The sequence below is a fragment of the Mercenaria mercenaria genome, chromosome 15, assembly GCF_021730395.1.
Source record: "Mercenaria mercenaria strain notata chromosome 15, MADL_Memer_1, whole genome shotgun sequence".
Lineage (NCBI taxonomy): Eukaryota > Metazoa > Mollusca > Bivalvia > Venerida > Veneridae > Mercenaria > Mercenaria mercenaria.
Window position 1 is genome coordinate 41315076 of NC_069375.1, and position 19750 is coordinate 41334825.

The window sequence follows — 19750 nt, forward strand, 5'->3', positions numbered from 1 at the left end:
TTTTTTTTTTGTTTTTCTTTATAAATTTTGTATAATTCATAATATTTCCTCAAAGTCAAGTAGAGACAAATTTCAAAGTGATGGCCACTGTCCAAAACGTTTGCAGAGAATTCATTATTGTTCCTTCTCAAGAGAAGGAACACTTATGGTGAACATGTCACACTTGACTGAGCATGTAATGGATGTAAGGGTATCATCAAAGGAATCCGATTTCCCGTAGGGCGCCGCCATCTTGGACTCATGCATATTCATTACAAATAGCCTCTAGCTCAATATGTGTTTACGCATAATCAATCTTTATTTCAGTCTTTATAGTGCAATACAACTACTAAAATAACAGAACAACAAGACACAATAATAAAGTTTAAATCATGTAACTCCTCAATTGAATATATTATAGTAAAGAATCGAGATTAATGAAATGAATATGAATATGCATCATCTAAAAATAGACTCCCGCCAAAAAAAATTTAGGCACGAAGGGGGCAATTAGCCGGATATGCCTCCGTGGTCCACTCGAATGTAGTCCATATCAATATATAGTGCAATTTTCCCGCCTAGTAAAGGCCATTTTCATGCCAGATATAAGCTTTATTGATGCTTGATTGTAAAATGGAACGTCCGCAGATGATTTTGAGCTATGTTATATGCTTCAAAAATTGATTTGAAGCTGCCTTGTAAAATGAAAGTGAAAGTAGGTATTTCCTGATGCCTACCTACGCAATATTAGCGTTTTCATCACGTGTCTCAGTCACGTGACCATGGTTTCACTGCATTATGGTCAACCCCATATTTTTGGGTATATTTTGATTGCCTAAAGACAGATCTTCAAGACAAGGATAGTCTCGCAGGAAGTGAAAGGCTAGAAATCTTGATAAAGATATGTTATAAGTTGTTAATTTTATATAGAAAATAGTAGCGGAGGCATTTAATACCATCATACCTTTACGTAATGAAATTGTCCCTAGTCACGTGATTTTTTTTTAGCTTCTAACGTTTCGGATTTGCAGGTGCTTTCTTTTGCGTACTTTTTCTACTCTTCCTGATTTGTTTTTCGAATCGTAAATGCATGTATTAAATTTCTTTGTGTTAAGTGTGCAGGTACTCGCTGGTGTAGTCGCGTGATGAAAATATCCGGAACACAGACTGCAAGACAAATGCTTCCAAATAGCAGAATATGTACTGCATTTGCTTATATTAAAAAACAATTTTGGGTTATAATAAACTGTTAATACTTAGATTAGTTCTTAATTAAGTTTGCACCAATAATGACAGCACATATTTTTCTCATTGCATTATTAAACATTTGTAACATTATGCTAAAACAATATCCCTTAAAAAGAATATTTTATATGCGCTAGAAGGAACCTTTTGGTAAGCTAAATATTGTACCATTAATTTTGATAAAAGAAACCTCAAACTATTGGTAAACAGTAACAAAACACAAAATAAAACTGAATATCATTTTTCTAGGGTATCTCAAGTATAAGGATTTAATGAGACAGAATTCTTACATTAAGGTCGAGTCCTGTAGGACTGTTTTAAATTTTGCTCACTTCATTAAAAATTAGCCTTTGGGCAGAAGTAAAACCTACCTACATTTCTGCCACAATATGTAATCTAAGTAAAGGCAAAATAGAGATCTTTTACCGCATGTAACGCAGTATGTTTAAAGATGTCTAACTCTGTCCCTTCTGTTTCTGAGGTAAATTCACTTTGAACAGCAAGAAATCACTTATCAAATGAAAATTTTTCACTTTTGTACAATAAATCAATAATAAGTCTTAAAAAAAGTAAAAACTTACTAGAAAAAAAGGAATATAAGGGGAAATATATGGTCCCAGTGGTGCTTGAACCTATGCCTCCTGAAAAAAATCAAAATGTCAAAGTAGTTTATTGTAGGAATTGAATACTCTTCAAAAGGAGGTACACTATTACAGGGGTCATACCTTAAATACACTTTCTTCAATTCTTTATATAATTCTTCAGTTAACCGGGATTATTTTCAAACATAATTCAGTAATGAACCACATTACTGTCTGTGACATCTGCTCTTATTTCAGAAAATTGCATTTGTGAAAACTGACAGGAGAAAGAAAATTAAGGAAATATATTAGCAACCTTTAGCGTTTAATGGCTGCAGTTTTTCCTTCTGATATGGAGAATGCCCTTAGTTAGATTTAGGCAGCAACGCACTTGAAATTTCAGAAATAGAAATCATTTCGAATTTTTTCTTCTTACAATTTCTATTACATCCGTATGTTTTATTATGGTTTGACACTGAAACATTTCTGTGGTATAATAAAAGTTGTTCTGTCTAGAGGAACGCTATCAGCAGAAATTTCCGCCGAGACTTGAGTAAAATGTATCTGTCAGCTAAATTGTTCCTTGCTGTTAAAACAATTATCTTTATTAAATTCCTCTTTTGACCTAACATTATGTTCATAATATTGCCACTATTGAATAATGTGGTCTGTTTTAACGACGGTGCTGACATCGTTGATTTTAAGGAGGCAAGGCTAAGAAGTTTTTATTAAGATAAAATCTCTGAGGCTTAGTTTAATGATGTAAATTGAAACGCAAAATCGGGAAAGCCCTAAGGAGAACTTTTTTCTTCAAAATCATGAGCATATGTCAACTAAGAAATAAAATCGCTCGTCCATGATACGATTTTCAATACAATTTGATAACTTGTTTTCTTTTCTAAAAGATAATTTACAATATAATACCGGAACAAATGTCTTACATTTGGGACAACGTTACGTCGCCGAAGTACAAAGTCTTAAGCCGGTGCTAGGAGCGTGAAGGGTGTTGCACTTTTCCATGACCTCTCGTGAACAGACTCGGTCATTATTTTGCCTTTTTGTATACTTTTATTCCTCCCACGGATCTTATTACAAATTTTGTGAAGGATGTATATTCAAGATAATGTTTCATACACTAGAAAAAATGCACGAATAATAAAATCGGTCACGCTAGCAGAGACAGATTATTTCTCTGGCTAAGGTTATACCGTTTGGCGTGGTCAGCAAAACATTGCGTAAGTCCTTATGTTTTCGCCTCAATAAGTGAGCAGTTACAATTTAGGCTCTCTAATGTATGTAACTGAAACACAAACCATCATATCCGAACTTTTCGGTAAATTTTTGCCATATGATTACATATGCAACAGGAACAGATGATCTTTGGACTTGTATTTTGCTTTACAAAATACAAACAAAGATTGATAACAAAGAAGATAAATGAATCAAGGAAATAAAATCAATCATTGAATTACTTGAATGGCGTATGTGGGTCAAAAAGTTTTTCTCATGGGAAATCAAAGTCGAACTAGTAAAGCAAATGTATGGTGGCCAAAACATTAGCGAGACAAATGAGAAACTTGTGTAGTAAGTTTAATCAGGCAATGGTTATAAAGTAACATAAAAAGCTTCAAAGAGTACTCGAATAGTGTTGTGTGTTAATTTAAATGACTTACAGATTTATAGCGTGTGCTTGTGTAAATACATATTTTCCAAACAGTCAAAACATATCATTCCGTGTAACTTTTTATGTTATGATTTATAACTGCTAAAATACTATTTCTGCACAAAGGAATTGCAAATGTGTATAAAGCATAAAGCTGGTAAAAACCAAGCACTTTTTTATATATAAAATACAATTGTTTGCACCTTAACCATCGTCCAGTCCTTTGGCATGCAACCGGACCCCACTGATATAATTCGTGTACTAAAAAGATTTCTTTTTATTTATGTCTGGCGCAATACAGAAATTTGAATATTTAAAAGATATCCAATGTCCACTTTTCACGAAAAAGTTATCGTTCAAATGTAGAAAATCCTCGTCAAAGCGTTTGGTTTTATTGTACCGTATGTAAATTAATGTCGTTTGTTGAAAAGACATAAAGTTTTCTAGTGGATTTCGTTTTGATAAGTGATTGAAAACAGGTAATTCTACAACTATGAAACGTTTTATTGAAGTGTACATTGTAGAACTTCTTCTGTTGAAAAGTGCGTTTTCCCATTGTAAATCATTGTCAACATTTTACCGAAGGACCAGTAATTTCAAATTCGTCGAAGAAAAAAATCCAGCACATGAACCTGCATTTTTCATTGGGTGGATTTCCTTTGGATACAATGATGATCTTGAAAAATCGATCAAATAAAATTCTATATTTTAGAACAATTATTTACTTATTGAAACGTGCAGAACTACCTTAAAATTGACTCTTTGTTCGTCAGCTGACCACCAAATAGGAGCCTGACCAATTTTTACATTTGAATTTTTTTTTATACCAGTGAAAGACGCTTTGACATAAACAGACGATAAAGTTATCATCTACATATAATTGTACGGTAGACATGAAAGTTTTGTTTAATTGCAACAAAAAATATACATAACATCTCACATAAAACATTATCAATATTTACATTCTTCATGCTATTAAATGCGACTTTTCCAATTAATTACTAGCGTTCGCTATAACAATAACACGGCTTAAAGCTTTATTTCGGTAATTAAATCGTTCCTTGATCAATAAGTCCTTATTTTCCAGTAGACTTGTTTATGGTATATATTCCACAGAAGCTTTTTGTTTGAGCATCAATACAAAGAATTGATGATGACTGCAAATTCTCGCGGGACTTAATCTATGCCGGTGATATATCTGAAATACAGGTTTGAACTTTTCAGTTCTTCATTGAAATCCAAAACACTTATATCATTAATGTGAATAAGAACTGTTGCGTCCAATTAGTAAACATCTTGGTATGTGTTTTATATACTTCCGAGAGCAATGCTGTGTAAAGTATATATACTTCTGCTTATGAAACGACCTCTGTATAGGTATTTTCTACTTATGGTTATAAAGTAACATTATTTTGAACCAAAATATATAACATATGATAAGACACTCAATAATCTGTACTTCACTGAAGCACGCTGGAATGTATAATAAAAAAAAGAACAGAGTGTACAATTTTGTATGTCGAAAACGTATTCAACAAACCCAATACAGAATACTTTTGATCATCTCCAAAGTGTGAGTATAGCTTTATAGGCATGAAGGGGGCAATTAGCCGGATATGCCTCCGTGGTCCACTCGAATGTAGTCCATATCAATATATAGTGCAATTTTCCCGCCTAGTAAAGGCCATTTTCATGCCAGATATAAGCTTTATTTATGCTTGATTGTAAAAAGGAATTTCCGCAGATGATTTACGCTACGTTATATGCTTCAAAAGTTGATTGGAAGCTGCTTGAAAATGAAAGTGAAGTAGTATTTCCTGATGTCTACCTACGCAATATTAACGTTTTCATCACGTGTCTCAGTCACGTGACCATGGGTTCACTGCATTATGGTCAACCCCATATTTTTTGGGTATATTTGATTGCCTAAAGACAGACCTTCAAGACAAGAGAGTCTAGGTATTTCCTGATAGTCTACTACGCTAATATTAAACGTTTTCATCACGTGTCTCAGTCACGTGACCATGGTTTCACTGCATTATGGTCAACCCCATATTTTTTGGGTATATTTTGATTGCCTAAAGACAGACCTTCAAGACAAGGGTAGTCTCGCAGGAAGTGAAAGGCTAGAAATCTTGATAAAAATATGTTATAAGTTGTTAATTTTACATAGAAAATAGTAGCGGATGCATTTAATACCTTCATACCTAAAATGAAAAATTCGCACTTCGTGAAAATTGCTTCAACCGATGTAAAACAGGTACTTTCTGATCAGAATTGAGCAATAAGCACCATTTTAAGACAAACATGACATATTATATGCATATTTTGGGCAAATTTGAGATTTTTTCGGAAAGTAGGCAAAATTCTGATTTTTAAGGTGCTTCCCCACATCTCAGTTTTGCATCAGCGACACCATTTTAGGTAAGAATGACAGAAATCGATTATTTTTCGTGTACTTCTAGCTGTTTCATGCAAACGAATAATAGAAATAAGACAAGTAAGGCCGTATGATACTATATTTAATGCAAAATTGGCATTATCTATGCCCCTGACACGTTTTTTGCAGGTGTGGACTGTCTGTCTGAATGGGGCATAATTCCAACAGTTGCCTTTCTTTCAAACTGAAAATTGGCAAAATTGTTGACAGTTGACTTACGTACAATAATTGACTGCAACAGAACGATTTTGAAAACTTTGGTATTTCTTATAGGCATGAAGGGGGCAATTAGCCGGATATGCCTCCGTGGTCCACTCGAATGTAGTCCATATCAATATATAGTGCAATTTTCCCGCCTAGTAAAGGCCATTTTCATGCCAGATATAAGCTTTATTTATGCTTGATTGTAAAAAGGAATGTCCGCAGATGATTTTAAGCTACGTTATATGCTTCAAAAGTTGATTGGAAGCTGCCTTGTAAAATGAAAGTGAAAGTAGGTATTTCCTGATGTCTACCTACGCAATATTAACGTTTTCATCACGTGTCTCAGTCACGTGACCATGGTTTCACTGCATTATGGTCAACCCCATATTTTTTGGGTATATTTTGATTGCCTAAAGACAGACCTTCAAGACAAGGGTAGTCTCGCAGGAAGTGAAAGGCTAGAAATCTTGATAAAAATATGTTATAAATTGTTAATTTTACATAAAAAATAGTAGCGGATGCATTTAATACCTTCATACCTTGAATCACCAGCTTGTTATAGCTGGACCAAAACTTAAAATTCAAAGTTAATCATAAATTTATCGCAGCGTCGTACATTTACTTAGTAAAAGTACTTTTTAAAGATTTTTAATGTCTTAACACAACCGACATGTTATCGTTATGATTTAAAGAAACATAATTCCAGATAATAGGTTATGTAGATATCTACACAATACCACCAATTCAGTGCTATACAAAAGTGCGACTTTAGATGCTTTGTTGACAAATTATCTAAAATTAGTTTTCATTTATTTAGCAATGAATGATCTACATTTGTATTTATCGTTATATCTGAACCTAAATCTCAAAAGAGTGCTTAAAGTCATACTTTCATCAACTTCCTGGTGCTTTTTTCTGATGATTAGATGATATAGAAAAAACCTCGGACCCTTCCTCATTACAATAAAGACACCAAAGTATTCTTTTTTCTCAGACTCTAATAACCAGTATCGAATTGCAGGTGTTACGTGATGATTATAACTAATGATTCTAACTCACGGTTTGCCGATTTCCTGTTGACAGCATCTACAGATCAGCTCAAACTGGTCTCTTGAAACAAAAAATTAATAAGTAACTCGGTCGAAACATAATATTTTACTGATCAGAATGATACGGGACATGGATTATAGTTCTTTAATGTTATACTCGTATTCAGTTTTGAATTTTTATGCGATAGATATTTGATCCAAATGATTTTGACTTTTTCCTGATGGTCTTTAGTTATTGGAGAAGGAAATTCCATCCAACAATGTCGAACTGAAATAATTATTATAGAATTGTTTTAGAAGGCCCTGTTCATTCAAAGATCGATAGTTAATCACTAAAGATTTGATATAAATTGTAAAAAACCATTAGATTTTTTAAAAACTAAATGACATGTTAATGTTCATTCACAAAGGAGTTATCTTAATGTCAACATAAATGTGCCGTAAATTAGCATCAAAAGAATTGCATTCAACTGTATTGATTGGTCAGGTATCTTGCGGATAGTCAGTTGATTTTTTTCTTTTTTACCAGTTTGAAAATGCGTATTTAAAAAACTCCTGCCATAATATTTCTTTGCAATTTTCTTTTTATCGTAAGACTCTTACGGCAGGATAATTGCGTTCGTTTCTTGTCGTAATAGTTTCTAAAATATAATTTTTCATTGTTTTAATTGTAGTAACGTTCAGGAAAAGAGACCCACATTGAATGTAGAGGAAAAGTAGCCATACTTTTTTTAAAAGTTAGTATAATTGGTTTCGTTGCTTGGTTACAAGATTTTGCAAGTTACAATAATTATCTAACTTTCTAACTACATATCTCCTGAGAACTTTATGCAAATATTGTGTACAACTCGTTCTATGTTATAAAATTTAACATATACTTTTATTAGCGGCCTCCTTGGTCCAATGGTTAGGGTCAATCGCTCCGAATCACTTCCCCTTCAAATTTGCGGGTGCGAAATCTCGTTTGAGGTGTAGAATTCTTCCATGCGAGGAAACCTTCCAGCTCGCTTACGGAAGATCGGTGGTTCCACTCGGGTAACCATTCGAGGCTGAAAAAATGTCAATGGGTATATAGGGTACGGAAGAGCATAAGTGTCATTTGCGTTTTTTTATTAACTCGAAATTTCGAGTTACTAACTCGAAATTTTGACTTACGTAACTCGAATTTTCGAGTTAGTAACCCGAAATTTCGAGTTAATAAGTCGAAATTTCGAGTTAGTAACTCGAATTTTCGACTTACGTTACTCGAAATTTCGAGTTACTATCTTGCCCTTTTATCCACAAGATTTGAACGTCTGTCCGTCTGTCAAAAGCCAAAAATGTAATGGTCGACTTTTGACTCTTCGAAGTGGAATCATTTATCTACACATCCATATATTGTACCGAACATGTAGGGACTTGAACATATATTACCGTACATCAATGTATGACCTACCATAGCCTTTAGAGCTACTCTAGAATTCAAACTGTATCCAGGATATATACCCCCATTTGCATGTATAGTATGTTCATGTGGTAGGGGCTCGAACAAGGTCGAAAACCTTCCAGATATGGTCAAAATAGTGAAATATTCTAAGTTTGAATACTTCCCGGTCTCCTTCTATGACCTCTCCTCAAAATCTATATTTGTCCAGGTACCCAATCTTGGTCATAACTTTACTTTCATTTAGGGTATCTCTATATTTCATTGACATATGGGCTCAAACTAGGTCGAAAACCTTCCAAACTTAAACATGGTTTAGGCATCTGAGGTCTTCCTCCAACGTAAAAGCTGGGAAGTCGCCATATGACCTATAACTGTGTCGGTGCGACGTTAAACCCAACAAAATCAATCAATAAATAACCTGGTTTAAAAAGTGATATTTTCTATGAGCAAACCCTGTAGGGCTACCCAATGGATACACCAGGTACCTAATCTTGGCTAGGACCTATACATCAACGTAAACTATTGTAGTTAGTAACTCGAAATTTCGAGTTAGTAACTCAAAATTTCAAGATACGTAACTCGAAATTTCGAGATACGTAACTCAAAATTTCGAGATAAGTAACTCGAAATTTCGAGTTAGTAACTCGAAATTACGACTTAATAAATAACATACATCTGGCACTAATACTCTTCCGTAATAGGGTCTTCCTTCACCACGGAAAGTTACAATTTGAATGATGTTCGAAACGAAATGAAACCTCACTTCGAATGTGTTCACCTTTTAAGTCAGAAAAGGGAATGGAACACTCAGTTAAACTCTTATTTTTCAAAACTTCAGAATATACTTAATAACTTTCATAACATTTTCGCGAATAGAAATTCTTCAAGTTCAGTGATATCTTTTAAGAAATACCAGTCTCACAAAAGCGACTTGGACTCATAATTTGTTTTGCACTGAAAAACCTTTCCTTAATTAGATTGATCACTAGCCTTTCATCCAGAAAGACTTGCAAAGACAATGTGTCCAAATATAAATAAATTTTGATGGTCAGAGACAGATCTCAAATCTGATGAAATCACAGACATGGATCTTATTAGCAAAGCTTCTCTTGAACGACATTAAATCGGCGAAACTAATTCCAAGGAAGAATTCCTCTCCTAATTAAATTATTGAGTTTTGCGTGGACATCGTGACGGATATTTTATTGTCTTTAATACAAAATTGATTTCAGATACAAATGTGCATAACTTCAGCATCGGGCATCTACGATTTAATCAGGTTATGATTTATATACATCATGTAGGTTTAGAAATTACTAGAAATAATGTCACGGAAAGGATGCAGAACCCAGGAAAAGTAGCTCTTTTATTTTATTTTATTTGATTAAATCTTTTAATTGCGATTTATACACGTGGATAAACGATATGAAAAACATATTTTATTCATTATCCTAAAAACATAACAGATTATGCTCAAAGGGCAAATCTGAGAATATAATGTAATGTAATGAAATAGCAAAAAATTATATTTACTGGAGCTTAATTTTTAAATGAAACCTATATTCAATCCTGCATCAGCACGATGATAAGCCAATTGACAACAGATCAGAACAAAATATCAGTGCACTACTGCCTCTACCATGCCCCTTCAAAATGCTGAGAATGAAAATTATAAACAGGTTCGTTATTGCATCGAGGAAAAGAGGGAAGGGGATTCCTAGCCGCACATACGTTGGGCCAATTCGTTTCACATTTGCGGCTTACGCCGTTCCGCCGTTGTCAACTAGCAAGACATTTGTTTGGCTTCCTGGCACTGCCCGGGTCTATCCGGTGTACGCCGTATATGCCGGTCTTGTGAAATATACTAGCGGCATATCGTTTATTTGTGCAATATATATTTAGGTAAACATTTGGAATTCTGTAGGAAATACCGGAAGAAACATACCGCAAGAAAAAAAATCGCTAACGTAATTTGAACAGGTCACAATAGAAAATCATAACAAATTAGAAGTTGTTTTTTTTTACTTGCAGCACACGTGGCCGGCGTACGCCGCTTGGTTCGTTTATTTCAAAACCGGTGAAGCGTATTCTGGGTTAGGTTAAGTAGATAGACAGATTTATTTGTGTGTACAGTGTACATATTCGTGGCAATATATATAACAACATACAGATAAAAATGAACAAGTATGCATGTAAAATAAAGCCATGACATATTCATTATAACACAAAGGATGACACAGAAAGAGATAAAAATCATCTCTTATTTACATTGTGGTCCTTGTGTAGTATAATATGGTATGACATGAGAAGAAACGAAAGACTTAGGTTATCACAATTCATAGATATAAAATTATGAAAGACTAACATTATTAGAATAGATGAATAAAAAATTAAGTATTATATATCATCTAATCTATTATTCTATATATTAACTGATATTTCTAAACAGTTAATTCATAAATGTAAGATATGAAACTTACTATGGTGAAACATCTGAAAGAAAGACTAGCAGAGAATAAATCTATCAAAATAAAATTGTACTGGAACCTTATAAAATGATAAAAACAATTAAAAATTCAGATAATACTTATCAGGTGTTCCTTGACCTTTAACTTAAATGTTGAAATTTCTGTTCATCCCTAATATTTTGTGGCAAGCTGTTCCACAGGTAACAACTGTTATATGCAAAATAAGTTTTACCAAAACCTTTCACTTTGATATAGCAAAACGTTTACTATCTGAATAAGAATTGTCCATATTGTCCAAAGCAGAATTAACTTTTCCACTAAATCTTGCGGGGTGACATTGCGACAGATCCCGGTGTTTGAGAATGTCGCAGTGAACACAGTTACAGTGTTGCGCTCATAAAATGTCGTCCACTGATGCAGTGTTGGTTCTTTTTCTGGTCTTTGGAAATCACTGAATATTTTTCAGTGTTACTTTGTGAAATAATTTCGCTTCAGTTAACGGTTTAGCATATTTCACTTCCTCTCATAAACAGACTAATCCATCTAGATCTGCTACTATTTTGCTTGGTTACTTTTTAAGAATATTTCCAAATGTAATAATATGAATTAAGTCACTGCCTAGCATGGGGATTTATCTTATATATATATATCTACTTACGAAGAAATGTTCAACACTCGAAAGAAATAAAACTTTGCGCTAATCAGTTTACATTTAGTGCCATCATACCTCTTATAGCAAATATCATACTTTGCAAAATTTACGAAAAGCCGCGACGGTGACGTCATGCACCGCGTTCTGGCACTGGCTTTAGGATTTTATTGTTTGTTTGCACTCCACGCAGAAACTTGACAGCCTTTACACGTCCTTACTGTTTGAAAAGTGTTTTTTCAATTTCATTACATAAAAGAAGTAAAAAGAATCCTGTTGGCGCGGTTTACGAATTTCTGTGACTAATTCGGGGTGCTCGGATGTTCTTGCAGACAACCAGTCTGCGTTTTGTACATAAACCGGAACTGGAAAACATCGAAAAAATTGCCTCAGTATATGCAGACAACAAAAACGAATAACTAAATACGGACGTTACCGTCTCGAGGATTTTCATCCCCATTTAAATAACTAACATTTCTTGTCCAGACTATAATGGAATTAGAATAGAATTTATGAAGGTCAATAATTTACAAAAACAATACCTTTAGTAGTGGCAGGGGATAAATCTGAAAGGCTAAATTAACTTTAGATTTCGTTATTTTGGCACAAGAGCACGTTCATAACATAATCCTTCTCAAAAAAGGGACACTATCTTGGAATCAAATAGTACCTGTGACATTTTTAGACCTCAAGCGAATACATATTCAGTAGAATGTCTCTATCGGGTGTTGTGATTGAAATACATATGTTTTAGGAACACGTGACATGGTAACCTGATTATACGGGCAATGCTTTAGAAAAAAATGACTGGATTATGTATTTATATTCAGCTGAGAAAACAATAACAAAGATTCTATATGGTTATTCCATGGCATCGTGACAAATCGCATATCTGATGGATCGTACCAGCAAAGCTTCTTGTGAATGACCGTAAATAGACCAAGTTATTACTCAGGAAACGTCTCTACCTGAACAAAGTATTCGATGTAGGCATATTGCTGGAGAAAAAATGTTTTAATTGTTGTTTTAATAAAATTGTACTTTAAGAGGATTTATTTTTCATGATACAGTACAGACAAAGCAAGGGTTGAAGACTAGACTTAGACGGTGAAAATATTGAAGTCATCGCTTAAGATTAAAAGCAAAATAGAATAAGTTGTCACATAACGTGCTGTCTTTATGTGATGTTCGACATTCGCTGGGAACGCCCTGTTTCTCCCTGGCTTTCTTCGAAGGCAGACGCATGTATATGCTATCTCGGAAATATATTTATAGCTACTTCAAAGTTTGATTTATTTTAATAAAATGATCAAATCAGAATTGTTTTATTCTTTTGGGGTTAACTGTGTATTCTTAAAGTTTAAAAACAATAGCTTGGTGAATGATTTCCGTCACTGTCGGTCTTTGGCCTAGCTTACAGAATTACTTCACAAATATTATCTACTAAACATGAATGTCTGAATTTGTAGATGAAATAAAAGGTAAATGCAATGTTTTAATTGTTTCCGAACGTTAAGGAACCCATTGGAAATAATCTTTAGGTTTTGTGGACTGCTAGCTAATATATACTAGGCTATCTAATATGTTTTCAGTATAGATATTTCATGCTCTTTACATAAATTAATTATATGTATCAAGGACACAAGATCATATTACTATACAACTCTGGGTAATAGTATTTAATTGTGTTTATATATAGCAAATCAGATGTCGACGAACACACTCAACTGAACACTATTACCAAAAGCTGTGCAATTTCGTATAAGGAAGTATAATGTACTTCTAACTCGACTTGCCTTTCGTAAATATTTGCACATCAATAATTTCTGTTCTGAGAATGATTCTTTTAGTTTGGTATAGATACCGCGACGGACAGGTAGTTGTCTGTAATTTGAGCGTGATATTTATTATTGGAGCAAAAACAAAAGGAACCGAAAGATTTAATATCCAATGCTAAATTGAATAAGATAAGGATTCACGTAGGTTGCAATATTATCAAAATGATTTCTCAGGGGAATAAATGCATTAATTTGTCATTATATACCTTTGCCATGGAACATGATCTATACTGAATTCTGTGATGGAGGTTTTCCATACAAATTCTAAATAGAATGGGATTATATACTCAACGACGTAAAAAGAGCTTGGCTGGATAAAAATTGTACAACAGTGATAAATTGCTTCATAGTAGATTATTACCCTTTGAGTACAATAAAAGTTATGTGCCCACTCATGATAGGCGGGAAGTGGGATGAACGCAAGTGCAGATTTTAACAAAACTAATCTAAAAGTTCTATCTAAGAGATGAATTCATTCACGTCTCGTTTATGTATCCGGTTCTTGACTATAACAGTCAATGGAACATATTTTATTGAGTTTTGGCTGTCCTATCTGTACTGTTTAGTCTAAAGCTTACAAGCTTTACGAAAAGATGTCCATATGTCGTTAAAAATAAAATAAAAATTTATCTGGATAAATCTTTACATGCTTCGGAAGTCTGAAAACGACCAGGGCGGATAACGTAAAGTTTGTAAAACAATAAACGGTCTTACTAGTAAATTGTTTTACATTGTTTTACGAAATTAACATGTTTGTGTGTATCAAAACTATTGGGTTGGAAATAGTACTCATGTAGAAAATGTATAAATAAACATTTATTTGCACTACCGTTAAAATACTTTAAAAAAAATGACTGTCACCACATGGTATTTTATTGTGACTGCATCTTTACATTCAATACATTTTATGAGGATTTTACAGTTTAATATATCTAATAATAAAATATCTAAGTGAAAGATGAATATACTTTTATTTTACACGTACTAACATATTGCGCATGCGAATCAAACAAAAGATACATTTCGTACTGTCATATTTCAATGTATGCGATATGTAATTAAAGACTCACGATTTTTTAAACTGGAATAATGCGCATTTTTCAAGTACAAATCCAACTAAGTTATAGCTGTTACCAGTACGAAATAATAACTTTTCAAATATGACTTTTCCTATTTTGGCTGGGGCAGTCTTTTTAAGAAAAGTCAAACTGCACGCAGGAGTTGCTTCCCTTCAACTTTAGAAATCTCTACCTATACGTAAGGGAAATCACTGCGTAGAAGATTGAAGAAAAAAAACTATTATTTTATTAGTCCATAATGCCACTTTAAACGAAGACTAGAATTATGTTCCGGTTCCAGACAAATTAGAAATTATAGCAAGTTTTTTCCTATTTTACATCCGTGTCATATTTCCTCTCCTTTGTATGAAAGACTTTCCTAAATATAAACAAGAGTGCTCTTGCTATGTCTTGTAAAGGTTTCGCTGTTACAAGAAATCCGTTTAGGCGCCCGCTTTAAACGATTCCTTTCTACTCATTATTGCCATTGCTAACAATATATGACAAGGGAAGAAATGTGATAGTGCCAAAATCCCTTATCAGTAGTAGTTACAATAGAATGGGAGTAAACAAAATGCTTTACATGTCACATAAACCTAAGTCAAACTATTCGAGTGAATAAACCTGATATCCGAGTTGGGATCAGCAGAGAGACGGCATTATTTTGAATCTTCTCCTCGGAGGCTTTCAATACTCGATTGAACCACTGCTAGACGTCTAAGGGGTTCTGACTCATATATTTTACGCATTTGAAGGATTATTTTTTGACAAAGGTTTGATGAAAATGTCGAGGGATTTGATGACGTAAAATTCATATAGTCTGCATGCTTTTGTGTTATGACTCATGTTACTTTCCTTTGATAGACTCTATCATCATATAGGAAAATTATCAATATTAACAAAACAAATGTAATTTCTGTTTTTGAATTAATGTAATTTCTGTTTTTGAATTAATTGTATATAACTTATTTCTTTGTTTGTAGAATCACCCAAAATCTTGAAAAAGACTATAGTCTGGGAAATCAATGATAGCAGTCTCGGCTAGACTTAGCAACAATATTAAAAATCGATATTTTTATTTCAGAAACTTAACATGAATACAAAATGTATACCAAGTACAAGATAATTATGTAAAAACGCAATTTATCTCATGGTCCTTATTTCAGTTATTTCAGAATGTCTACTATTAAAAGATCAAGAATGTTTGGAAACGAATATTCTTTAAAGGAGGTAACATTACAAACTGTGTGAGATATTCTACGTCCAATTTTCTGACCGCAGAAAACGAAAAGTCCTCTCTTTGAAGGAAAAAAAAATCACGATTTAACGGTATTTACCAGAGATGATCCAATTAAGTCTCTAACTTCTGACGATTCACTCAAGTATTAACTAGTACAAACTAACGTCAAGATCAGTACATGGATACAACAAATCTTTGAGAATTCGCTATATCCGAGTGTTACTGTACATCAAAAATTGTAGACACAAACATATATCTTATTTCCGATAGTATTGTAAATAGTTTATGAAATAAACTGGCAACAAAATTTCAAAATGAATTCATTGCCTGGAGTTTTAAATACGTGTGATGCTTAAACCTTCCCAAAGATCTTCATCTGCATGAGAAGATTCATATGGAGAAAAAGAACCTGCAGCAATTTAAAGCTTAAAATTGCTGCATAATTATTTTTCTTTTCAGAAAATTGCTATTGTCTGAAATAAGAGCAGTTCTCCAAGACAGATATGGGTTTTTTCTATGGAATAATGTTTCAAAAAGGCTAATTTAACCACAGAAAGCTTGAAATAAGACGATCAGGCACATACTCATTTGTCAGTCAGATGTGGCGTAAATATATATTGTTTGGAAAATTACCTACAGACGTTTAAGACACCTAATTTATTTTTTTAAGAAGTGCAGGCAGCGATACACTATTTAGCAGCTAATAAACTTTTAAAAAAGATGTCAGCCATACGGGCTAATTTACTGAAACGATTAAATGTATCCAATATCATCATACAAGGCAGGCGTGTCTTTTTCTTTTTGGTGAGCTAGATTTGGTACATTAATATCGCCACATAAAAAATAACTGTAAAACAATTTTAATTCCTATCGGTACAGGTATACAGCGGCTGAACAGTAAACATCTGGAATACAGTAGTGTACGCATTTCTTCATTCTGTCCTTATAATACGTAGAAGATTGCAGGACATTTGGTTCATTGCATTAATAATTTTACTATGGTTGTCCAAGATGACTGTATCAGCGTAAGCATTGCATTAAATCACTCGAATTTTTACATTACCTGGATATAAAATAAATGTTTAGACAGGAATTTTTTTTTTTTTGAATAACCCTGGAAACGATATATTTTTTTAAAATTTTACTGCCATACTTAGTTGAAATATAAATCGTTTCTTATTTTGACAACGTGAATGCGCACTGTTCATGCTTTTGCTAACCTGATCTACTTATGCCAGAATATGGCAACACATGAGTATTGCTTTAAAATATCAGGTTACACTTTTCTTTTTGGAATTTATTCCTTTTTACAACGGATAAGGTTAGATGATCCGGTTCTTGACGGGATGAATTGTTATATGTTTTCAAGACTTCACATATCGTCATATAGGGATTTCCATAGAAATAGTTAGACAAAACTGCCTCTTTTATTTTTCTTGATTAATTACGAAAACTAGAACAATAAATCATCGATCAATTTCCTGAAAATATACATGAGTAACCTTTTACTTTTTAATGATAAGAATAAAAGAAAGTTTCAGAAAAAGTGGCTTTCTATAACAGTTTCAGTATCATTTATATAGTAACAGTCAGTTTATTTATATAGTAACAGTAGCATAATTGCACGAAAGTACCAAGTTTTATTTTAGCTTGATAAATCATTTTTCAAAGTTTTATGGCATGTTTAGTAATTTCAGTAACTGTGGCAATTTTCCTCAAAAATAGTTGTCGCAACATACTCCTAGGTTGAGCGTTTTTAGCCATGCAAGCAAATTACACATCAATACTGCAAAATATACAAACTCTGATAGCTAGGAACGGATGAAATAAAGGCTCTGAATAGTCCTTTTTTAAAAAAAAAATCCCAAAACAGTGAAAATGTTATTTTAAAAACACCAATTACAATGTTTGCAACTAATTGCAATGAAACAATTATTTTCTATCAAAATTGGACCAAAATAGCCCATTTATACCCATATCTGGAAAAATCTCAATATTCGTCAATGTTGTTTTAACAGGTTATACAGCAGTAAATAAATTTACTGTATGTACTATTAAAATTCTAACATGACCTGATTTGTTTTCTTATCAAACAAAGAAGGCTGAAAATTGTGTGTTATTGTGCAACAATTCATTTCCCTGACGTTCTCATTATGACGTAATAGCATCAAACAACATAGCTACGTGCTTGAAAAGAAACTAACAGAAAACAGGTAAATAAATTGGTAGATGACGTAAAGGATGTACAAAAAAATACTTGATAACTTGTTAGAATCGAAATTATATTCTCATACTGGTACTGATGATAAACCCGGACAGATGATAAAGTCGACCACCTTGGAAATATTCGATTGCAATCGGTTATTTATAAAATTGAACACACCTTCTAATAATTTCCACTTACAACACCAACTGGTGTAAACAAAAACAAAATTGGTAAATATTCTGTATAAATAAATGACTTACATAAATTTGTATAAAAAATATTTATCCAAAATTACTGGGGAAGAGGGTGTTTTTTTGCGCATGCTCACTGTCAAAACATGAAGGCCTAACATTTGTTAACTTTTCATTACTTGATCAGGAATGACTGTTGCAGCTTTTTGGGTAACGTTTCAATATAATTATACCAAGAAAATTTTGTAAATGACAAAGTGTTCGAATTTATCATCAGTCAACGTTCATACAGTCCACTTTTTACATACCCCTTTCAGGCCCTCACTTCGTGTGAGTTTGCTTACTAAATATAAATTTGAATTATGTAAAGTTTTCAGCAAAGGTTAAGCTTTATTTTGATACCGACCATTGATTTCAATTTTCAGAAATAAAAAAGTTACAGGTAAAAAACCTCATTTTCAGTTCGGGGTTTATCATCAGTACCAGTATAGTGATTTAGTCTTTCATATAATCATTGTTGTTTAGACTATGCCGTCGTGATATAGTTCTTTCGCATCTAACTTCAAACAATAATTTTATTCAACGACAAATCACTAAAGGAGATATTTCATTTCTTAATAAACAAATTTGAGAGTCGTAACATATAGCAAGGCCAATTTAGAAAAAAAAACTCACTAGCCTCATGTTCTTCAATGACCTATAAACCACAAAAACACGAAGAAAAGTAGGAATAATGTATCTTCCAAGAGAGATTATTGTCTGACAGGTCAACACTATGGAATATCTCCCAAGCTGATAGCTAAAATGTGGTTATGAACACATGTGTAATAAGGTTTGTTTACATTTCTATAAATGCAAAAATATTCTTGAAAATGTCAGCAAAATGTCAGTCAAGTATAGGTCCACAATGAACTAAAAATAGGAACTGGCTTACAAAAAACTTGAAAATGCCACTTTAACGGGGATAAAATTTGGAATATTTTCTTTCGGCCATTATCCGACTAACCCGGAAGTGCTGCTTGATTACCTATTTAGTACTATTGTACCTTCATTGGTTGAAGCTGAGGATAATATCTGGCTCGAGATTAACTGTTTAGGCGGTAACTAGGTTCTGCTGAATTACCGCAAAGACATTTTCATCCGCACCTTCAGCCAGTGAATTCTTGCATGCCGTTTTCTTTATTTGGTAGAAGAAATGAAGTAAAACGAATGCTTTTCTTTTAAGCACAATTTATGATAGTAGCGTATGAATTTACGCATTCATTCAAACATTGCAGCATGTGAGGCATCTTACACCCGGGGTGAAAGACGAGTCTTTTTTCTAGAACCGACAAAAACACGGGAAAATCTTATCTGGATTCAAGGCGTGACATTCTGTTTTGCTTCGAATATCCTTCAACTTCAGTCTAAAATAGATATGATATCTTCCCGTTAAACAATTTTTTAAAAACTGTCACAGGTGCATATTACACGTTCAGAACATACTATATATCTTGCATTAGCTGAAAACAAA